Source organism: Felis catus, chromosome E3 (assembly GCF_018350175.1).
Source record: "Felis catus isolate Fca126 chromosome E3, F.catus_Fca126_mat1.0, whole genome shotgun sequence".
NCBI classification, from domain to species: domain Eukaryota; kingdom Metazoa; phylum Chordata; class Mammalia; order Carnivora; family Felidae; genus Felis; species Felis catus.
The window spans coordinates 12,628,534-12,649,681 of NC_058383.1; the positions used below are offsets into that span (position 1 = coordinate 12,628,534).

The 21,148-nt window shown below is 45.7% G+C and overlaps 1 long non-coding RNA gene across 4 annotated transcripts in view; it reads right to left on the bottom strand.

The window, feature by feature from the left end:
- LOC109495178 overlaps positions 1-21,148 on the bottom strand; it is a 117,071-nt gene that overhangs the window by 62,587 nt on the left and 33,336 nt on the right. For 2 of the 4 annotated variants that reach the window (XR_006591103.1, XR_006591101.1), the window contains exons 3-4: positions 6,121-6,506; positions 1,156-1,329 (exon numbers count right to left, since the gene is read on the bottom strand). This is a non-coding gene — a long non-coding RNA (uncharacterized LOC109495178). Of the gene's footprint in view, positions 1-1,155; positions 1,330-6,120; positions 6,510-21,148 lie in introns of all 4 variants that reach the window. The other 2 variants (XR_006591102.1, XR_006591104.1) reach the window with 2 other exon arrangements.

Here is a 21,148-nt window from a genome sequence, read left to right on the forward strand (position 1 = left end):
CCAGAGATAGTTCCTGCTTGTCCATCTGGAATGACGAGCAATGATAAGCACAGACGTTATGGGTTTCAAACATGAACACCTACATCATCTGAACTGCTCGTTGGAAAGAGTTCTCATTTCCAAATGATCCTTCCGGTGACCATAACAGATTATAGACTTAATTGCATCCTGTTCATAGCCACAGAATGTTTCAGCTGAGTGGCTTCTGTTGCCAACGGTTCCCCCTCGAGGAGGAAGGAGTTCACGCCCTCCCGTGTCGTCTGTAAGAACAGCCTCTGGCCAATCCGAAGACCAGGTGGTACTGAAAAAGCCCTCCAGCACAGCAGCTGAGCACTGGTTTTGAGGTCTTAGAGCTCTGCATTCAAATCCTCCTCCTGCCCCTGCATCGGGCCAAAACTCAGCCTCTTCACGCCTCGGGTAGCTGACTATCAGATGTAGATTAGAAAAGCATTTTCCTCATTTGGGTTACCGGGAGATCACGTTAAGTGACACTAAATGGCATGAGCTTCACCCAATAACTACCACCTGGTAAGCACCGAACAGACGTTAGCTATTACGATTATACCGGAAATAACTAGAACGTTTGGGGGTAATGCTGAAGCCCAAGCTGGAAAGAAAGAGGAGGCGTCAGGCTTCAGGGGCCTCACGGCAGTTCTAGGCAGTCAAGGAGACAAATCCCACGAGATCAGCAAGGGAAGGAAGATGCACAAAATCATGCAGGATCTAGCACTTGGAAAGATTAGAGTCAACAGAAACCACAGATAAGCAAACGCCCTCTAGTACTGTGCCAGAGGCTCTCGTGGCTCTCAAAAAATGTTCCGAAACATCGGACAACCCAACATCCACATCCAGAAAGAAAGACTTGTGAGGTCAAAGAGTAGCTGGTGTCTATAATACAGGCAGATACAGACATTGAGGAGAAGTATCATTTACTGAGCACCTACTATGTGCAAAGTGTGGCATAGCCACTTCTGCGGACATTATGCCATGGACGCCTCACGCTACACGGAAGAACTGGCACCCTTGCCTCTTTTTGTTTAAAGGTAAAGAAGTCAAGGCTCGGAGACGTTAATGTACTCAAGGTCATGAGTCAGGACGCGGGGGCACTGGAGTCTGACACCCAGCTAACTCTGAAATTGCCATTTTTTTACTCACTCCATCTTGAAGTTTCAGAGAAGACGAGCAGGTGCTGAAGGGCTTCGAGAGATGGCTGGCCCCTCTGCGGTGAGGAAACGTAGAAGATTGTCCCAAGGTCCCGTGTCACAACTGAAATATCAGCCTCTCGTGTTTTCCTTCAAAATCCCATTGTCTGATCCCAGTTGCCGTTTCCTGCCAGAAAAGCAAAAACATGAGGATTCGACTCTGAATCCGTAGTCTCCTGACCTTTGCACTTACTTCCTCCGCAACCGTGATTTTCCACTTCCAGTCGAGCTCGTGAAGGAGTGGCCGGGCCTTCCCTCGAGCGGTTTGTTCCGAGGAGGCACTGGATTGGCGGTGCCCGAAACAGAGGCCCCGGTCAAGGAAGAAGGAAGGTTGCCAACTGGGCAAGAGACCTTAAGGAACGGAAACGCGATTACAAAGCGTTCCTCCAGATCGGAATTTGCATACAATGAAATACACACTGAGGGAACCCACTGAATAATGAAAGCTAGGTCACAGGCATGATGAAGAAGTGGCCTTAACACAAGGCGTCTTTATCGCCGAGCTCGCCAGTCAGTCGCGATTTTTCGTTTCCAAAAGTGGCATTGCTCTAGATTACACGTTTGTTTGCTTATTTTTTTTTTATTTACTTATTTTGAGAGAGGGAGAGAGAGCACAAGCAGGGGAGGGGCAGAAGGAGAGGGGGAGAGACAGAATCAGCGTGGAGCCCAACGCGGGGCTCAAACCCACAAACCCGCAAGATCATGACCTGAGCCGAAACCAAGAGTCAGACGCTCAACTGACTGAGCCACCCAGGCGCCTCTCTCTGTTACATTCAGAACCGTGGTTGGGGCGCCTGGGTGGCTCCGTCGGTCAAGTGTCCGACTTTGGCTCAGGTCATGATCTCGCGGTTCATGGGTTCGAGCCCCGCGTCGGGCTCCGTGCCGACAGCTCGGAGTCTGGAGCCTGCTTCGGATTCTGTGTCTCCCTCTCTCTCTGCCCCTCCCCTGCTCGCACTCTCTCTCTGTCTCAAAAATAAATAAAACATTAAAAAAAAAAAAAAAAAGAACTGTGGTTTGTCCCCTGGAAAGCAGCTGAACATCTTGTCCCCTGTACCTAAGACACGTGATGACAGGGTTCATGCACACTCCTCATCCAGCCCCATATGTGGATTCAATCTGGAATGATTCTTTACAAGGGGATTTGAGTTTAGCATTGCATGGGAAATGCCTGTGTCAAGAATTCAGTAACACATTAGTGCACTGTGTCGAAACAACACTTCTCATTTCGCTCCATCAGAGAACAATAGTATCACACACAACTCAGCATACGCCATCTCATCGGGTTTCCAGAACATACTGTGATCCGTTTACCTGCAGTCATTGTTTCTCTCGTCCTGTGTGAAAGGCTGGAGTTTCCAGCATTCTGGATCCACTACGGAAACCTTTTTCCTTCGCGCATCTTTCCCAAAGGAACTCTGTTTCGGGTATGATTATATAATCCCAGAGAGGGGGCGCCTGGGTGGCGCAGTCGGTTAAGCGTCCGACTTCAGCCAGGTCACGATCTCGCGGTCCGTGAGTTCGAGCCCCGCGTCGGGCTCTGGGCTGATGGCTCAGAGCCTGGAGCCTGTTTCCGGTTCTGTGTCTCCCTCTCTCTCTGCCCCTCCCCCGTTCATGCTCTGTCTCTCTCTGTCCCAAAAATAAATAAACGTTGAAAAAAAAAATTTATAATCCCAGAGAGAAGCTTGCCCGTCGACCCCAAATACTGCCTTCTTCAAATAATGAAATGGAACCCTGGGCTTACAAATAACGTGCACAAATTCACCTAGGTGGCAATCGGTGGAACCGAGCTTAGAACCCGCTGACTTATAGACACATGTGGGTAAAGCAAGGGTTCGGCTAAGGCAGGGCGAAATTCGAAGGGGAGAAAATGAAAGCCAAGGTGACATCTGGTTTTTAAGTGAGAGAATATACATATAAAAAAGCAAGTGGCCCACGTAAGTACTCAATAGCTATTTGTCAAATGAAAAATAAATAAATAAATAGGGGCGCCTGGGGACGGCTCAGTCGGTTAAGCATCCGACTTCGGCTCAGGTCACGATCTCGCGGTTCGTGAGTTCGAGCCCCGCGTCGGGCTCTGTGCTGACAGCTCGGAGCCTGGAGCCTGCTTCCGATTCTGTGTCTCCCTCTCTCTCTGCCCTTCCCCCATTCGTGCTGTGTCTCTCATTTCAAAAATAAAAAATAAACATTAAAAAGCCACACAAAAATAATAATAATAAAATAAAATCAGTGAAGTGCAAAAAAAAAAAAGGTTTCATCTGGTTTGTATCTGGTTTAATTTGCGTGAAAAGAAATGCACAGTTTCTCATATTTAAAAATAGACCCTTTTAAGCAAGCAAGGAAAATAATATGCTCTTGGGGATAGGATGAGAATCTCTAATTTTATACCAACTCAACATACGAGATTTCAGATTGATATCTTATGAAGCAATACGTAGTAATATATCATTACCTCAAAGTTCACATTTGTAGAATCTGAAATGTCTACGTAACAAATTATAAAGGGCATCAGTAACATGCAATTTTGAGCATCTTCTGTTACCTTCTGAGGACAAATTCTATCCTGGCACTTGCTGCAAGAGAAAAGGCTCTTGCAGAAGTCAACAGCCTTTGAGTCGAATCCTAGGCTAGCCACTAACCAGCTCTGTGGTCACCGAAGAGTCACTTAACATTTCTGGGTCTCCGTGACTTCAACTGTAAAATAAAAATGTCCGCTCATGGGATCTCCATAGCCCTTTCTTGATCAAAAGTGCATGATTTGATTTTTTTTCTTCCTCCCCAAAAGACCAAGAAGAATAGAGACAGTGATGGATACGACCATAGCTCTGAGGGTGGCTAGAAGCCTTGCTCAAAGGAAGAAGTCAACAGCCAGGGGTCCCACTGAGAACAAGAGACGTCCTGGGAATTCATGTCTTCTTTGACATTCTCCTTCCCCCTCCTTCCCATCTCCCCCACCCCTTTAGGGGATCCCATGCATTACGGGAGTCGGGACCTCTGGCCCACCTTTTACAATCAGGGCTCTTTCCCAAGGACCTCTAGTTTTTCCCTACCTGTCCCTCTACCCTCGTGACTTGGAATTTCCGGGACGTCTCGGCGTAAACACCTTTCAGAGAAGGCACACATTCAATTTTGCAAGGGGAGGAAGGTAGCAGATAAGACTGCGAAATCAAAACTTCAACTTAGGGAATGCCGTGAAGGAACTTGATGGTGGATAGGAGCCAATATGTGAGAACTACGCCGGGCCGGGGGTGGGGGGTGGGGGCGAGGTGCTCTCTTCTGCTTTTCGGGAGGTCCCAGAGCTTCTCACCCACATATGACTTGCAGCCAGCCTTCCAGGTTAGGAACTTAGACGACTGTGAAAACAGAGCTCCAGCTTCTTAAATGGATGTGTATTTTGGGGTGGGTTGGCTCTAATTTCCTTTCCCTGACTCTTAAGTGGGTTGTCCGTATTTCTTCCCAATATATTCTTTCTCCCACCATGTCAACCCTCCCAACCACTATTCAGTGCTTTGACATTTATTGCTAATAAAAATAATACTACTTATCATCTGAAAGTTAGTAGTATAGTTTGAAAGTCTTATGTACATTTATTTTTCCTTGGATTTATGTCACCCTCTCCTCCAAGCAAAGAATAAACAAATAAAAGCACTTTGTCAAATTTATAACCTACTCAAATTCAGAGATTCCTGAATAGGAAACAGACCAGGGACACTTGGCCAAGATTAACTTAACTAGAAAACCAAAACCTTACCTATGGTGCTTTGAAGAAAGATGTCAGTCTTTGAAGATTGTATCCACACACAAAATGTGAAAAGTGGATAACTCGGGCAAAATTACCTCAGTAACGGAGGACTTCCAGATTTACCTTTTCCCAGAAATGCTCAGGTAACAAAGGCGAAGGGGTTTTCTGGCCTCAATTATGTCCTAATAATTGTTTCAATTCTCTGCTTCCTTTTGAGTGTGAATATCCAGGCTAAAAGGCTTTAAAAAACAGGCCGAGAAGGTTTCCCAGACGTGAAATAGATTTTACAAAAGAAACTTCTGGCAAGTTTAATGTAAGTAAATCAGAAACATATGGGCTATGTTTCCCTCAAAATACCCATGGGTTTGAAAGCCCAGAAAACACATAAAAAGTAGAGGGAAACTGCTTCCCAAAGCTAAGCTTATTTGAGAAACTTCATGCTGTACCAGAAAGCCTGGCTCGGCTCCCCAAAGCAGAGGATGAAGTCAGCGGTCAGGAAGTCCCCCAGCCCCTACCCTATTGCTTACGCCAGTCTTCGTTGCTGAGGATGATGTGACTGATGGCCCTATGACCTGTGCCTGTGGGTGTGACTGAGAAAAGCATTGCTCAGTGCTTCCCATACTGAAGACATGACCTCATAGCTCCTTTGCAATCATCTGCACTGAATGTTTACACAGCCTGTGTCTGTTCTTGGGGGCTTCGCATGCTAAACAATCGGGCTGGTGGTAAGCGTACGTTTACTGAACGCTTCAGCATGTGCCCCATGGGAAGGATAACAAAGAAATGGACAGTCAGATGCCGGCCCAGGAGGTGCGTTGTAGACGCACACTCGGAAGGGACTTTACGATTCCTGAGTTCCTCCCTCCAGCCTGTGTGGCAATTCGGGCTACCACTTCCAGTTCACATAGTGGGAGGAAAACTGAGAGAAAGAAAAAAAAAAAAACCAGCTTGAGTATGGAGAGTCAGAGAACCTGAGGTCAGGTCCCGGTAAACATGACCTACGACCTGTCAACTGACCCCTCAGAGTCTCGGTTTCCATCAATTAAAAGGGAATAATGGTCAAATCAACTATAGGCGTTCCCTAGGGCACCTCTATAAATATTACGTCTCTTCCCCACCCAGGTCCTTAAATAAATAGAAAAACAAAACCGAGAGGACGATCGAGACTAGGATTTTCACCTTTGTTCCCGAGGGAAGCCAGGTGAGATGACAGAGTGGAATGAGAGATAAACTGGGCTTCCACCTGAGCCCCAGAAGGAGGCAGACGGGTTGCTCAGTCTCAGGCCACTCTGGGCTGGGGCAGGTGTCCACATGCTGGGGGGATGTCAAATTAAGGCTCAGGGCTTGAGGAGTAGAAGAAATCTCAGACTCTCAGTAGACAGGTCACTCCCAAAAGGAAATAGGAGAGCCAGGCTCAGCTCAGCTCATCCAGGTTATTCTTTCCAGAGTACCAGTCAGATAGCTCCTCAGCCACCATGAAGAGGAGTTGATGATCGGGCAGAGAACATCCAACGGTGACTCATAAGATGTGTTTTCTTCACCCAAATGGAAGTCTTAGGAGAAGCCTGCTAAACAAGGGAAAGTATGTGAAAGCCTTCTATGCTTTTGCTCAATTCATCCAACATTTATGCAACATCTACTATTTGCTCAGTCCTCGCAAACTTAGTTTAAATAGGACGTTGTTCCTTATTTAAGATTACAGTCTGGTAGGAGAAAGAAACAAGGAAGCCAAAAATGACAGTACACAACGGATGTGCTAAGTAATATACTGAAGTCTGCACAAAGTGTAACCAAAGTGCAGAGAAGGGACATCTAATTGAAGGGACAGCTAGGTGAGCCTTCTTTGTGGAAATGACATTCGAGAGCTAAGGTCTAAAGAATACAAAGGAACCAAGTGGTGAGAGAAACCAAGATTTGGGGAGACCCTCAAGGCACAGAGAAGTCCAGAAGAAGCCACAAAGGAAAAGGATGGGACATTTCAGAGAACTGAAAGTCATTCTGCATGATTGTAGGAGAATTCATCTTAACGTTAACAGGAATAATCAGAAAAGAGCATGACAAGGGCGCCTGGGTGGCTCAGTCAGTTGAGCGTCCAGTTCTTGATTTTGGCTCAGATCATGACCTCAGGGTTCATGGGACTGAGCTCCATGTCAGGCTCTGGGCTGACAGTTCAGAGCCTGCTTGGGATTCTCTCACTCCTCCTCTCTGCATCTCTTTCTGTCTTTCTCTCTGTAAATAACTAAATGAATAAACAAAAAAGCAAAAAGACATGAAAAAAGATGTGAGATGTATATACGTACACATATACACACATACACATACATATAATGGAATATTACCCAACCATAAAAACTAATGAGATCCTGCCATTTGCAAAGAAAGACACAGATGGACCTAGAGGCTTTGTGAAATAAGTCTGACAGAGAAAGACAAATACCATATGATTTCACTTATATGTGGAATCTGAACAACAAAGCAAAACACAAAGGCAGAAACAGACCCATAAATACAGAGAACAAATGGGTGGTTGTGTGAAGGGGAGGAAATGGGGGAATGAGCAAAGTAGGTGAAGGTGAGTGGGAGATACAGGCTTCCGGTCTTGAATGAATAAGTCGTGGGGGCAAAAGGCACCACATAGGGGAGATGATCAATGATATTGTAACAGTGTCGTACGGTGACAGATCGTAGGTACACTTGTGTTGAGCACAGCATAAGGTATACACTTGTTGAATCACTGTATCACGCACCTGAAACTAATGTGACGTTATGTATCACCTGTACTTCAGTTTTAAAAATTAAAGGACTTAATTTAATTAAAATCTCTCACATCTGAGAAATTTCTGATTAACAAAACGGGAGTATGTGTGTGTGTGCATGTGTTATAAGTGGAGACTAGAAGAATGCATCCCAGAATATTAACAGTGGCTATACCTGGCTAATGGGATTGTTAATTATTGTTTTTCACTTATCCTTATTTTCTATCACAGACATTTATAATTTTTTTTTTTTTTTAGAGTGAGAGAGAGAGCAGGGGAGAGGGGCAGAGGAAGAGAGAGAATCCCAAGCAGGCTCCACATTCAGCACAGAGCCTGACGTGGGGCTCAATCCCATGACTGTGGGACCATGACCTGAGCCAAAATCAAGAGTCAGATGCTCAACTGACTGAGCCACCCAGGTGCCCCTACAAACTTTTTTATGAAATTACTAATAACTGACATGATCACAGGAAGTTTTCCATGTAAGTTACCCTTTCAAATGGTTCCCAGCATTAGGTTCTTTTGTATAATATTGCTGGCTCTTTGCAGCAATCAATAATCGGGTCCCATGGTTCCAGGTTATGGGGGCACTCTTCCTGCTTCTCTACCACCACACCGGAGACCTTCCAGACGATTTGCAGTGAACATTAGGTGAATACAGCGGTACGGTGCCTCCCTGGTTCCCATTGGCAGGATTCATCCAGTTGCAAGCTCAGGAAAGAGGTCAATTTCTTCATTCATTCATTCATTCATTCATTCATTCATTCATTCACCAGTGTTTACTGGGAGAGATCCTGTCCTTGGTGCTGAGAGTAGAGCCACAAAACAGACTCATCCTGGCCGCATGTAACACACCGAAGAAAAGAGCTACGAAGACCCACGTTTCACTCCTACAGAGAAGACTGCCTGTTTTTGCACCTTCCTGCAGACACCGTTGCCCTATTTCATTTCCTTTATGTTTCCACAGATAAATATGTCAAGATCAGCCTGATACACTTGTTTTTGGATGCATGAATATTTCCCTTTTATTTCACATAAATACGGTATATACAAAGCAAGCTATACACATTCCTCTCGATTTGATCTTTCACTTAAAAACATATCTTGAAGGGGCACCTGAGTGGTGTCTGACTTTGGCTCAGGTCATGATCTCACGGCTTGGGAGTTCGAGCCCCACGTCAGGCTCTGTGCTGACAGCTCAGAGCCTGGAGCCTGCTTCGGATTCTGTGTCTCCCTCTCTCTGCCCCTCACCCGCTCACACTCTCCCTCTCTCTCTCTCTCAAAAATAAATAAAAAATATTAAAATAAAAATAATTTTTAAAAACATACCTTGAAGATGACATCATAGCGGGATAGATATGGTGAATACTTGATTTTGCATATAAGCAAGCATGACTACGTTTCTAGAAGTAAAATATGCACCTGGGATTTTGATAGACATTACTAAATTGTTCCCCATAAACATCCCAATTTACTCTCCCCCACCCCCAGTGCCCCGCTGTCTAGTACCCTTCCTAACCCAACATGCTATCAAACTCTGGATTGTGGCCCAACCAGCACGTAAAAGGCGTTAGTTCATTTTTGTTTTCATCTGCATTTTTATTGTGAGTCCAGAATATGCTTGCACAGGATTAAAGAACCATTTTGCTAAAAGCCTGTTTATTACTACCACACGCAATCTCTTTAAGAGACAAGGACTTGTAGTCCAGGAGAAAAAGGAGTCCAGCACGCTCCAGGAGAAAAAAATAAAAAAGGACAACAGTGTGCAGTACAAATGTGTTCTCAGCCACAACTGTGAAGCAATTGACTACGCTTTCCACCTATAACCTGAGCATTCAAAAGCTGCTTTCTGAGACTACGGCAGAGAAATCACAGAGGGGACAGAAACCAACACGCAAGGGCTTGCTATACGCCAGGTCCCAAGCTCTATAGACACTCTCATTTAATCCTCCTAACATTTTTAATCCATGAGGCTTGGAGAGGTTAAGTACGTGCTCAAACTCACATAGATTATGAATGGCAGAGAAAGGACAGAAGCCAGGTCCTAAAGCCAGCACCCATTTTTGGTGCGTAACACCACACCACCTTTTGCTCCGCTAGGGTGTTTGAAGGGCCTGCCTTCTGAGATTCACAGGCTAAGAGGCCATCTTTTGGCTTTCATCATGACCTTCTACGCAGAAGTGTACTAGGGTAGTGCCTATCTCTGGAGCCCAGACGTAGACCTCGATAAGATTTCTCATGCTCCCAGCCTCCCGTGAGACTGACCTGTCACTTGAGACTCGACACTGAATTAAGTTGCTGAATTACTGAACATACCCAATTATTAGTACCAGGAATCATTCAGAGATTTAAATATTATTTAAAAGACCCCCCAAAATGGCTGGGAGTTGGTCTATGCGTTGCAGAACTGCGCCATTTAAAGCCGGTGAGGTAGCCCAGGTGATTTCTCAGCGGCATGCTGGTGAGTCACGCTGGGAAGGAACACAACAGAACCCCACAGCAGTGCCTTGAGAGAACCACATCTGACAACTGCAACCTCCAAACAAGAATTCCAGCCCTTGGTGTCTCCCGACCTCTCATCAGAGTCCCTAACCATCCGATGCAGAACAACCGAAGGACAGCGTCTTCCTCGGATGCGGGGGAGTAGCTAGAGATTAGTTCAGGCAAAGCAATCCCTTCCCACGTAAGGGGTAAAGAGCCCATCAGAGGAAATGTTGCTCCGAGATTTCAAAACATCCACAACGTGTGCTTCCCAGCAACCTGCCCACACGTGTGATGCTCCCAATGGGGGACGACGCAGGGTGTGGTCTGGGGATGATGCACTGCTGGGCCACCAAGACGAGATAATTATGGAAATTGGGAAATAAGCATTTAGGAACTTTTCTAGCAATTTGGCAGAGTAATTTTATGTCTGTGGAATCTAATAATAAAAAAAATTGGGGCTTGCAAAAAAATTTTATTGAAGCCATTAAAATGAAGAAGTGTTTTGACATGTGACAAGTGCTCATACGACAGGGTCGCAATTACTCAGGATAAGGAAGCCCACGTGCGCTCTAGCACATAACGAAGGGTTTCCAGGGTCCCCTTTGTGGGGAGGGCCGCATGGGGCATGGTGCCTGCGTGCTGGATCGGTAGAACCACAAGTCCACCACTGCAGGGCTTTGGCCAAAGTTGAAACTACCCCCAAGACTACCGTCACACAACTGTTGCAAATGGAAGTTGTGTTTAACATTTGCAAAGTGGTAGTGGCACCTGGGTGGCTCAGTCGGTTGAGCGTCCGACTTCTGCTCAGGTCATGATCTTGCGGATCATGAGTTCGAGCCCCACATAAGGCTCTGTGCCGACAGCTCGGAGCCTGGAACCTGCTTCGGATTCTGTGTCTCCCTGTCTCTCTCTGCCCCTCCCCCGTTCACACTCTGTCTCTCTCTCTCTCTCTCTCTCAAAAATAAAATAAAAACATTGAAAAAATTTTTTAAAAAAAGAAAGAACTGATTTTGTATTTTAAAAAAGAAGAATTGGGGTGCCTGGGTGGCTCAGCAGGTTAAGTGTTTGACTCTTAGTTTGGGCTCGAGTCATGATCTCACAGTTTATGAGTTCGAGCCCCGCATCAGGCTCTGTGCTGACAGCTTGGAGCCTGAAGCCTGCTTCAGATTCTGTGTCTCCCTCTCTCTCTGCCCCTCCCCCACTCATGCACGCACACGCATGCTCTCTCTCTCTCTCTCTCTCTCTCTCTCTCTCTCAAAAATAAATAAACATGAAAAACAAGTTTAAAATGTGCCAAGTGGCTTCTTTGGAGAGAAACTTCCATTTGCCATTTCAAGAGAGGTCAGAGACAAGACCTCCGAGAAAATAATTGAGGAGTTATGTCACATACTCCAGAAATCCGTATCGAAGACATGGGGATAGCCAAATTCCAGAGAGCTGTCAAGAATTCCCGAAGGATGTGCTAAGTGAAGGAAGCCAGACACAAAAGGATAACTATGTGTGATTCCACTCAGAGGGGGTACTTAGACTAGGTAAATGCATAGAGACAGAGTAGAAGAGTGGATCCAGGAGCTGGCGGGGAGAGGTAGGTGGGGAGTTAATGTTTAATGGCTACAGACTTTCTGTTTGGGACCATGAAAAACTTCTGGAAATGGATAGTGGTGATGGTTGCATAACATTGCGCATGTACTCAATCCCACAAAACTGTACACTCAAAAACGGTTAAAATGGCACCTAACCCTACTATAGCACTGTATGTTACCTATACCGAAATTAAAATGAAAGCTGGCTAAAATTTTACAGATGGTTCCAATTGTAAATGTTGTGTACATTTGACCACAATACATAAATAAGAACTCCCAATGGGCCGTCTGAGTGCTAATTGCTTATTTCAAACAAAAACAGAACAGCTTCCAATAAAGCAGCCTCTCTCTGAGGCCTGAGTGAACACCAAAAATTAATTAATTAGTTAATTCAAGTACAGAGTTTGTCCCATTTGGGTCTGGTTATTCCACTTGTAAACCAGAAAAATACCTTTTGCTCCCCGTGAGAGACTCAGGAGTAAAACAAACAAACAAACAAAAACAAAAAAACAAAACAAAAAAACCCACCTTATTTAAAAATGCAGTCAAGAATTCTGCCAGGATTAAAACCCCCCTGTGATTCTCTGCATCAATAGACACTCTTAATTTATCCCATCTTATTGAAATTGCCCCCACTCCCATGCAAAATCTGTCTCCTTACCTACGACCTGAGCTGATTCGACTAATCAGATTTGCTGGGTCGGACCACCAGCCTTCATGTGTAAACCTGCAAATGCTCTACGTAGTTCAGGAGGGTATCATTCCATAAGGCATAGTCTATTCTTCATTTAAGATCTATACGAGTCTCCAAACCAGCTCTCAACAAACTATACTCCATAAATTTTAATGGTTTTATATTCTCTCAGGACCCTTACATCTTTCTCCATCCTTCTGAATCACGATTAGCCTAGATGTTCTCCAACGTATCCATTCGGCAGCCTCTCCTTGTGTCTGTAGCTTCTCGCTTGGCAATCCCATCCACCCTCTCAAGTTGAGTAAACGCCGTCTTTCTCACTATGAGTCTGAGCTGTTTCTCCCCAGCCTCAGGTCTCCATGTTGATTTCCTACTGAACAACTCCACAGTGGTGTCCCACAATCGCTTCAAACTTGGCGTGATCGAACACTTATCACCTTACCTCCCAAACCTGATCCTATTCCTGTGTTAGGCAGGCGTTTCTACAAATGACACCACCTCCATCCTCCCAGTGACCCAAGCGTGAAACCTTCCTGGACTTCGGTGAGATCCCTCGAAGTTATCCCCCGCCTTCTGGTTTTCTTCCCCTCAACCGATCTGACACATTCCCTGACTAAACTACTCCTCAGCCCCTCTGAGGTGTCAGAAACCAGACCAATAGTTGATCATTCTCTGCAAAGACTAGAAAGTTCCAAGGACCTCAGGTCACACAAACCAGAGGTCAGGGAAAGCACAGGTACGGAGAGCTAGAATTGTCCTGGGATTTGATCATGGGCACCCAGAAGCTGGAGATGCCCCACCAAACTGCTAAGCCTAAAGACATTACCCCTAATATTTACAGGGGCAGCAGCAATTATAATATATCCTCCCAGCCTATAAGATGGAGGTCAGCACCACTGTCAGAAAATGTTGGGTGAGTGAGGGACACGTGGGTGGTTCAGTCGGTTGAGCATCCGACTCTCGATCTCAGCTCAGGTCTTGATCTCAGGGTCCTGAGTTCAAGCCCTGCATTGGGCTCCACGCTGGGCATGAAGCTTACTTTTTAAAAAAAATGCTAGATGGGGGGTGCCTGTGTGGCTCCATCGGTTGAGCATCCAACTTCGGCTCAGGTCATGATCTTACAGTTCGTGAGTTCGAGCCCCACATCAGGCTCTGTGCTGACAGCTCAGGGCCTGGAGCCTGCTTCAGATTCTGTGTCTCCCTCTCTCTCTGCCCCTCCCCCACTCATGCTCTGTGTCTCTCTATCAAAAATATTTTTAAATTTTTTTTTAGTTTTAACAATGCTAGATGAGTTGGAGACTGTGCAGGATAGGACGGGGGAAGCTAGTCAATCTCTCATCATGTATTGAGCATCATTTATGCACCAAGCACTGTACTAGGGAGCTAGAGACACGGAGAAGCAAGCCACGTGACACGGAGAAGCAAGCCACGTCGGAATTCCCAGTCCAAAGAGAAGACACAAAATTGTAACACAGGGTGATCCTGTTTTGCTACAGATAGTTGCAGGACATCAGAGAACAGAGAGAAGAGTCCCCAGTACTGTCGGGAGCTTGGGTGCAGGGCTACAGATTATGGAAGCCTTCACAGAGGCTGCTACCTCTGAAGTTTGAGCTGGCATTTCCAGGACAAGGAAAGATCACTGTAAAGGAGAAGAGCCCTCCAGGAAAAAGAACCACGAGTGCAGAGTGAGGACAGGAGAGCACATGGGCTCTGAGGAAATAGCTAGCGTTATGGCATGGCCATGAAGGGCGGTGGTGGAAAATGATGCTAGAGAAACATCCAGGTCCAGGATCACACAGATTTTTGTGCTATAAGCTAACCTGGACCCTTGACCTTCTCCCGGGACCGAGAAGCAAGGATCACAAATCACAATTAGCCCTGAGAGTACGAACTCACATGTACCTCATCTGTCAACTCTTCTTGTTTCGAAACCCAGGAAAGGAGTTACAATGGGAAGCAACAATTTGCCCAGGGCGTTCTGATGATCCTCGCGTATTACACTCGCTCGTACAATAAAAATCCCACATGCAGAGTCTCTGCTAAGAGCTAAGGCTGACCGTGGAAAATAGATTCGGTGACGTGAGGGGAGTGAGGATAAGGTAAAGCCCCTGGTCCAGGGCACTCCTCTTGAAAGCAAGCCTGAAGGAAGCAATCGGCATTTGCAGAAAGAATAGATTGCACACAGACTTAATGAGGAAAAATAAACACCTTTCAAAGGCAAGCGAACACTCCCTCTAAGTCATTCCGAGCCAAATGTGCCAAACCCCAGAATGTGCTAGCAGCACTTACGGTCCTAATATCCCAACAGCCGTAAGATAAACAATTAGCCTTCGTCATAATCAAGAACAAATGGTCAAACACAAGCACACAACCTCTCATCTGAACGTTTTAAAGGGTCGCTTTGTTCTTTTCGGCTTATGTGTTTGTTGCAGGGGCAGCAAAGGGAATTCTCAGCACGGTGAAGTTTTGCTGATGCAAGGAGCTTAGGTTGATTAAATAGAGACCATGGGGTACAATCAAGCGTCAACTTTAGACCTGGATGGAGCAAGATTTGAATGACAGCTCACTCACTTAGTAAATATGACTTTGAACCGATTTCTTTGCGTCTGTGAATTTCTCTAAATTGTGTGGCACAGCGCCAGGCACAAAGTAGACGCTCAGATAGTCACGGGTTCCATTCCCACCTGTCACGCTCACGTGAGAGAGTGTTGGCAAAGACAGCCATAGCGATTCCCCTTGCTGTATCTATGTCCCTTCCCACACTGGCTTTGGGCTTGCCAAGTGGCTTGTTTTGACCAACGACACGGAGGAAATGGGGCATCTTGAAGCAGACACCTGAAAAGTGTGCACTGGAGCCTTTTCCTCTTTTGTTCCTCTTGGGAATCTTTAAATCACCACCGTGCAGACAAGCCTGGGCTAGCCTGCGGGATGAGGAGAGACATGCAGCCAGAGCATCTTAGTAGCCCAGCTGACACGGAGCCGACCGCCAGACCTGTAAGGTTGGCCATCATAGAACAGCCAGCCGGCCCATTCTAAGAACCACCCCGCCAAACCACTAATCATAAGAAACAACAAATGCTAATTTTGGAATGGGTTGTTACGCAGCAAAAGCTGACAAATACACTCCTTAAGTGTTCAGAGCCCCCTAGTTTGTGGTCTCAGGTCTCTCCATACTCACCGTTGGACATCAATACATCAACATAAAAATGATGTATCTCAAGACCGTAGCCCCAGAAAGGTCTCTCTTGCCTATATACATTTCACCCCTACATCTTTTAAGGACCTCAAGTCCAGGGCTAGCACTAAACTCACTGTATTCCCCAACAAAATAAAATAAAATGTTTCTCTTCGGCTCCGTCCTCAATATGTAAAACATGAAGATTGCTCTCCACTATTCCTCCTTCACATCTTTTACACCCAATCGGTCACCAGGTCCTGTCAGTGCAACCTCTTAAACACCGACTGGCTCCTTCCCTCTTCCTTCTCCCTATTATTTCTACCCCATGAAAATCTCTTACCTTGGTTCACCAAACTATTGCAATAACCCCTCAGCAATTTCCTGCCTTCAGAATGTTCCGCCACCGATGTCACTTCCATGAACTCCCCTGCTGGAAGCTCTTTCACATGTCCCCACTGTGTATGGGATGATGCCCAAACGCCTTAACCTATCACATATGTCTTGCCCAAACTGGCCCCTCCACTGCCACTTCCACCTCCTGTCATATCCCGTGACACTTCAAGTTCCCCAGGGAGCCCCAGGGAGGCCTTTGCACCTGTTGTTTGCAGAGACATGGCACGTCAGTCCTCCCTGTCCTCTTTTTGAATTTCTACTCATCATCAGATTCAACTCAGAAGTCACATCTGGTGTATAAAGCCCCCTCTCATCCTTATCCCCAAAGAAATCAACCTCCTCCTCTTCCAGACTATCACTGGGCTTTGTACATTCCTTGAACGTTGGCTATTACCACACTATATTTTAGCGAACTCTTAATAGTTCTCTACTCCCCGAGTCTCCAAACCTTTCCACGACCCTCCTTATTGCAGCATGGGGAACAGGATCCAGTAGACAATGAGCAATCCCCAGGGCACCTGGGTGACTCTGTCAATCGAGCTTCTGACTCTTGATTTTGGCTCAGGTCATGATCCCAGCATCGTGGGATCAAGCCCCACACCAGTCTCCACACTGAGCATAGAGTCTCTTTAAGATTCATTCTCTCTCTCTCTCTCTCTCTCTCTCTCTCTCTCTCTCTCCCCCTCTGCCCCTACCCCACTCACGTGCAGTCTCTCTCTCTAAAATATAAATAAGTAAATAAGTAAATAAATAAATAAGAGCATTCCCCCAGAAGTTCATCTGATGAATGAAATTTTAGCACCCTTCCCTTCTCTCTTTTCATGGGTCTGTCACTAACAACTTCCAAATGCAAATGTGCTCATCTTACAAAGTTTTGAACAAAACTGTTAACACAAAAATAAAATGTCCCAGGATCCTCGGATTTAAGATTGCTTTTGCTATTCGTAGTTCCCAGTGAATTAGATGATGCAACCTCGTTCTGGAAGGCCATGTACGGCTCTGGCCCAAAGGAAGGGGTTCTAAGAATCAGGAATCTGATGACTTTCATAGCAATCCTACATTCTGATCAAAGAGAGGAGTGAGAGACATGAAGGTGAGCCGTGGTTTTGGAAACTACCGTAAAACTCTGGAGGCACCACATGAAATATGTCAAATCCCTTCCCCACTGGGGTGATGTCCTGGCACGAGCACGGACATCATATTCTAGAGGGTTGAATTTCCTCTAGAATTAAGATCCATAATTCTACGGGCCTGAGTCTATGGCAATGATTCCTAAGCCTGCCTGTGGATCAATGTCACTCGGAAAGCCACTGTTTCCCAGGCTCTCTCCTCAGGGATTGTGATTCCACCAAGTTGAAGAGAAGTCTGGGAGTTTCGTCGTTTTCAAAAACCCCAACAGGTGATTCTGATACAGAGCCCCATTTCAGAGCTGGGCCACCGTATAGAAACTTGACCCGCTATCATTTTTTAGCTATGTCTACCCACTACAGAGCAGTGTTTTCCAGCGGGAATAGGTCTCTAATTTCATAATAACGGTTAAAGGAAATGTAGGATTCACTTTACATAAAGTCACCTCAGGGGCACTCTCCTGGAACACATCTATTGCCCAAATGTGGAAATGACCTGTAGAGTTTTGTATTTCAATATCTGTATTATCACCACGTTAAGCATGCGGTTTGGTATAATCTTGGGCAAAACACTTTCCATATAAACGTACCTAAGTTTTTTTCCATAAAAATCAGTGAAACAATCATTATTTCATGTTTAATATTTACAGCCACTGCCCAGGGACATATCTACACTGCAGAGTAAGAGAAATGTCTGTGGCAGGATAAAAAGGTACCGCCTGGGTGGCTCAGTCGGTTAAGCTCCTGACTTCGGCTCAGGTCATGATCTCACAGTTCGTGAGTTCCAGCCCCGCATCAGGCTCTGTGCTGACAGCTCTGAGCCCGGAGCCTGCTTCAGGTTCTGTGTCTCCCTCTCTCTCTGCCTGTCTCCCACTCTGTCTCTCTCTCTCTCTCAAAAATAAATAAACATTAAAAAAATGTGTACCATCCACACATAGATAGACACTGGTTGCCTACCCACCCTCAGTGTTATTCTTGCCAGCAGGACCTATCGAATTCCAGGCAATGAATCATCACGAGTCCAAGTTAATTGCGGACAATTCTATTTCCCTTGGCAAGACGCTAACTTTGGCAGTCCTTCTTGCAGCTAGGGATAGCCTGTGATCTAGCACTGCACGCTGAGATTGGCAAGCCACCTGTTGATGGGCTTCTGGGAAATAGTTTTTTCCCTCCTTGATAAAGGGAGGATCCTTTTTTGTCACCCAGACCCATGCTTCCCTTCTTGAATGTAAAGGACTACAGCATGCTGACCGTGATGTGTTAAGTGCAAGGCCCAAATGCAAATGCCCATAACCAGAGATGACGAGAAAGAGCCTAAGATCTTAACGGCATTAGAGAGTCATTGCTCCAACCACAGAACGAACAGCAGACCTCTTATTAGGAGAGACAAGTAAGTATCTGTATTGTTAAAACCACTGTGAGCCTTGATTTCCAGTACCTGCAGCCAAAAATACACCCTAACTGAATCAATTTCTGGTCAAGGTTAAGTATAATCTGCAGGAGGCAAGTAGGCATGCTGGGGGTCAGAGTCTCGTGCCATAGACTGGAGAAATAGCCCCAAGGAAGAAGTATTTCAATAGCTGCTCCAAGGATATGCAGCAGACAGGAGGAAGGGAGTACAGGCATTAACAGCTTTCCCGGAGAAGGTTTGAAAATAAGAGAAAGAAATAAAGAGGTTTCAAGTTTATCATTTGACATTCTAGTAGGGTTGTCTTTACAAGGGAAATGGATAAGACTTTTTTCCCCCCAAAGATCTAAGTCAAAAACTTACAGGGGTCACCGAAACCTTCTTCACACATTCAACTACTTTTAATTCTCACTCCCCACCTTGAAGGCTCTGTCTGTGATCCTGTGTCCTGCCCAGGGGCACCACCCGAGAGGTCATATGACCATTTCAGGTCACATGAACTCCCTCTGGCCCTCGCCCTGGCTCTTGGTCAAAGGCTCTGGGTCCCTTTGGCCCTGGTGGTGGTCACTACGAGCAAGCTTATCGAGTCCCCCCTGGCTTCTGAAAGCCATGCCAGCAGGAGATTCTCACATCTGGAACTGGTTTCTGGAAAAACATCAAGAAATGCAACACACACTCTATCTCCTCTCTCTCTGGTTCTCATTCTCCCTGTAACACTTAAGGAAATTAAAAAGAACCTCTTGGTATATAACACATTGGCACATCAAAGTCCCCCAAGGAAAATATTTGAATTTCTTCCATCTATTTTCCTCGCCCGTTCTTTATGCCTCTCAATGAGAAGAAAGGTAGAGCTTACATTTTATGTCAACACAAAAGGCCTCCGTTTGTGTGCATTACTTATTAAAGTATTCAGCGATTCAATGTCAAGGTATGTATTATACATACTTTTTTTTTCTAGGCCATTATCAGCTTTCTTACAACACTATTATTCTTCAGCCCAGCTAATGCTCCTGTCAAAGATTTAGCAACAAGCATGGAAAATGTCAAACAGTGGGGAAGAAACCTAGCTGTTTCCACAACTGCACAAAAAGCCCAAGTTGTCTTTTATGGAAAAGCCGCATAATTCCGCCATGAACACCAACGGATGTTTTATCAGGGGACAGAGTAGCGGGGTAGTTTATTTGTTTTTCTCTGCACACCTGAGTCCATTTCCTCTGAATACATTGCCTTTCTTCCCTTGCCAATATACTTAATAAAATAGGGCCTATGTTGTTATCATTTTGCCCTCTTCCCAGGAGGTATCTGGCTTGGAACGTGACAGAAATCAGCCGAGGGAGTCAGTCCTGTTCTGTCTGCGGAGCAGTGTGTTAAGATTTAAGGGGCACTAAAAGGCTCCTCTGGAGAAAAATATTTCCCCAACCTGCTTACCAGGGTGCCTGAAATTACAACCCTTCTGCTTTTAACGCACTGAGAGCCTCCATTAAAATGCAAATATGTGAGGTGAGTTATTTTATCAAACTATCACATCTTAGCTTGAATTAGTTTATGGCTTAATTCGAAATCCTGAAGTGATGGGACACAGGGCTGTTAAGTTTGAATGTGAGCAAAGATGATACAAAGGTTTAGGCTTTAAAATGTGTTGCCTCAGAAGCGGGCCCGGGTAGCGGGACAAAGTGAGAAAACAGAATATAGTCTGATGGCCCCCAAAATGAGGTCCAAAGTTCATACAGAAGGGCCTGTGCTCTCGACAATCCTGGCTCAGCCACAGCCACATGGCTGGTCCATGTGGTTGAGAAGTTGTCATCCTCACACTTCAAAGAGAAACTCGAGGAAGGGTCAATATGCCTACGGCTTCCTTCCCCCCAACTTGAATTGGTGTCCTCTGTTGGATTTATTTACCACTTCTTTCCCTCCTGAGCGTGCTCAGGACTCTTACCCACTCCCTCCCCAGAAGTTTCAGAGGCTTCAGAGAGCCTATCGTGGACACTACCAGTGCTCGTCCATATCTCCATTTCTTCCCTTTCCCACCCTCTTCAAGTTGGTCATGGCTGACGTGGGCCGATGGCATATAAACAAAAATGGTGTGTATTACTTCCGGGCAGAAGCGTGTAAGAGCTGGCTCACGAGTCTCCACGCGCCCTTCTTCTGCCACGGTGGGCTCGGAAGCATGGTGAACTTGAGTAAAGAAAGATGCTACAAGGCCAAAGCAGCCAAGAACGGCGAACACAGAGAACAGCTACCTGGGAACGTGCTCAGACTTACAGATGCTCGTAACCGAGCAAGGATCAGCTTCTGCTATGTTAGATCACTGACGTTTTGGTGCCATTACTTCAGCGTAACCTAGTCTGCCCTGACTCATCCTTACCCTGTGGTTCACACCTCGGGAGATATCATCAGCCTCCCCGCCCCGTTACCATACACTTCTCATTCCATAAATGTTTATTGAGCACCTACACTGTTGAGCAACTGTGCCAGACGATATTATAGGTAAAGGTATTTAGTAGCAAAGACGAATAGTAAACACAAAGTCCTTGGACGCAAGGCGGTTACATTCCAGCCAAGGAAGAAAGATTGTAAGTCAGTT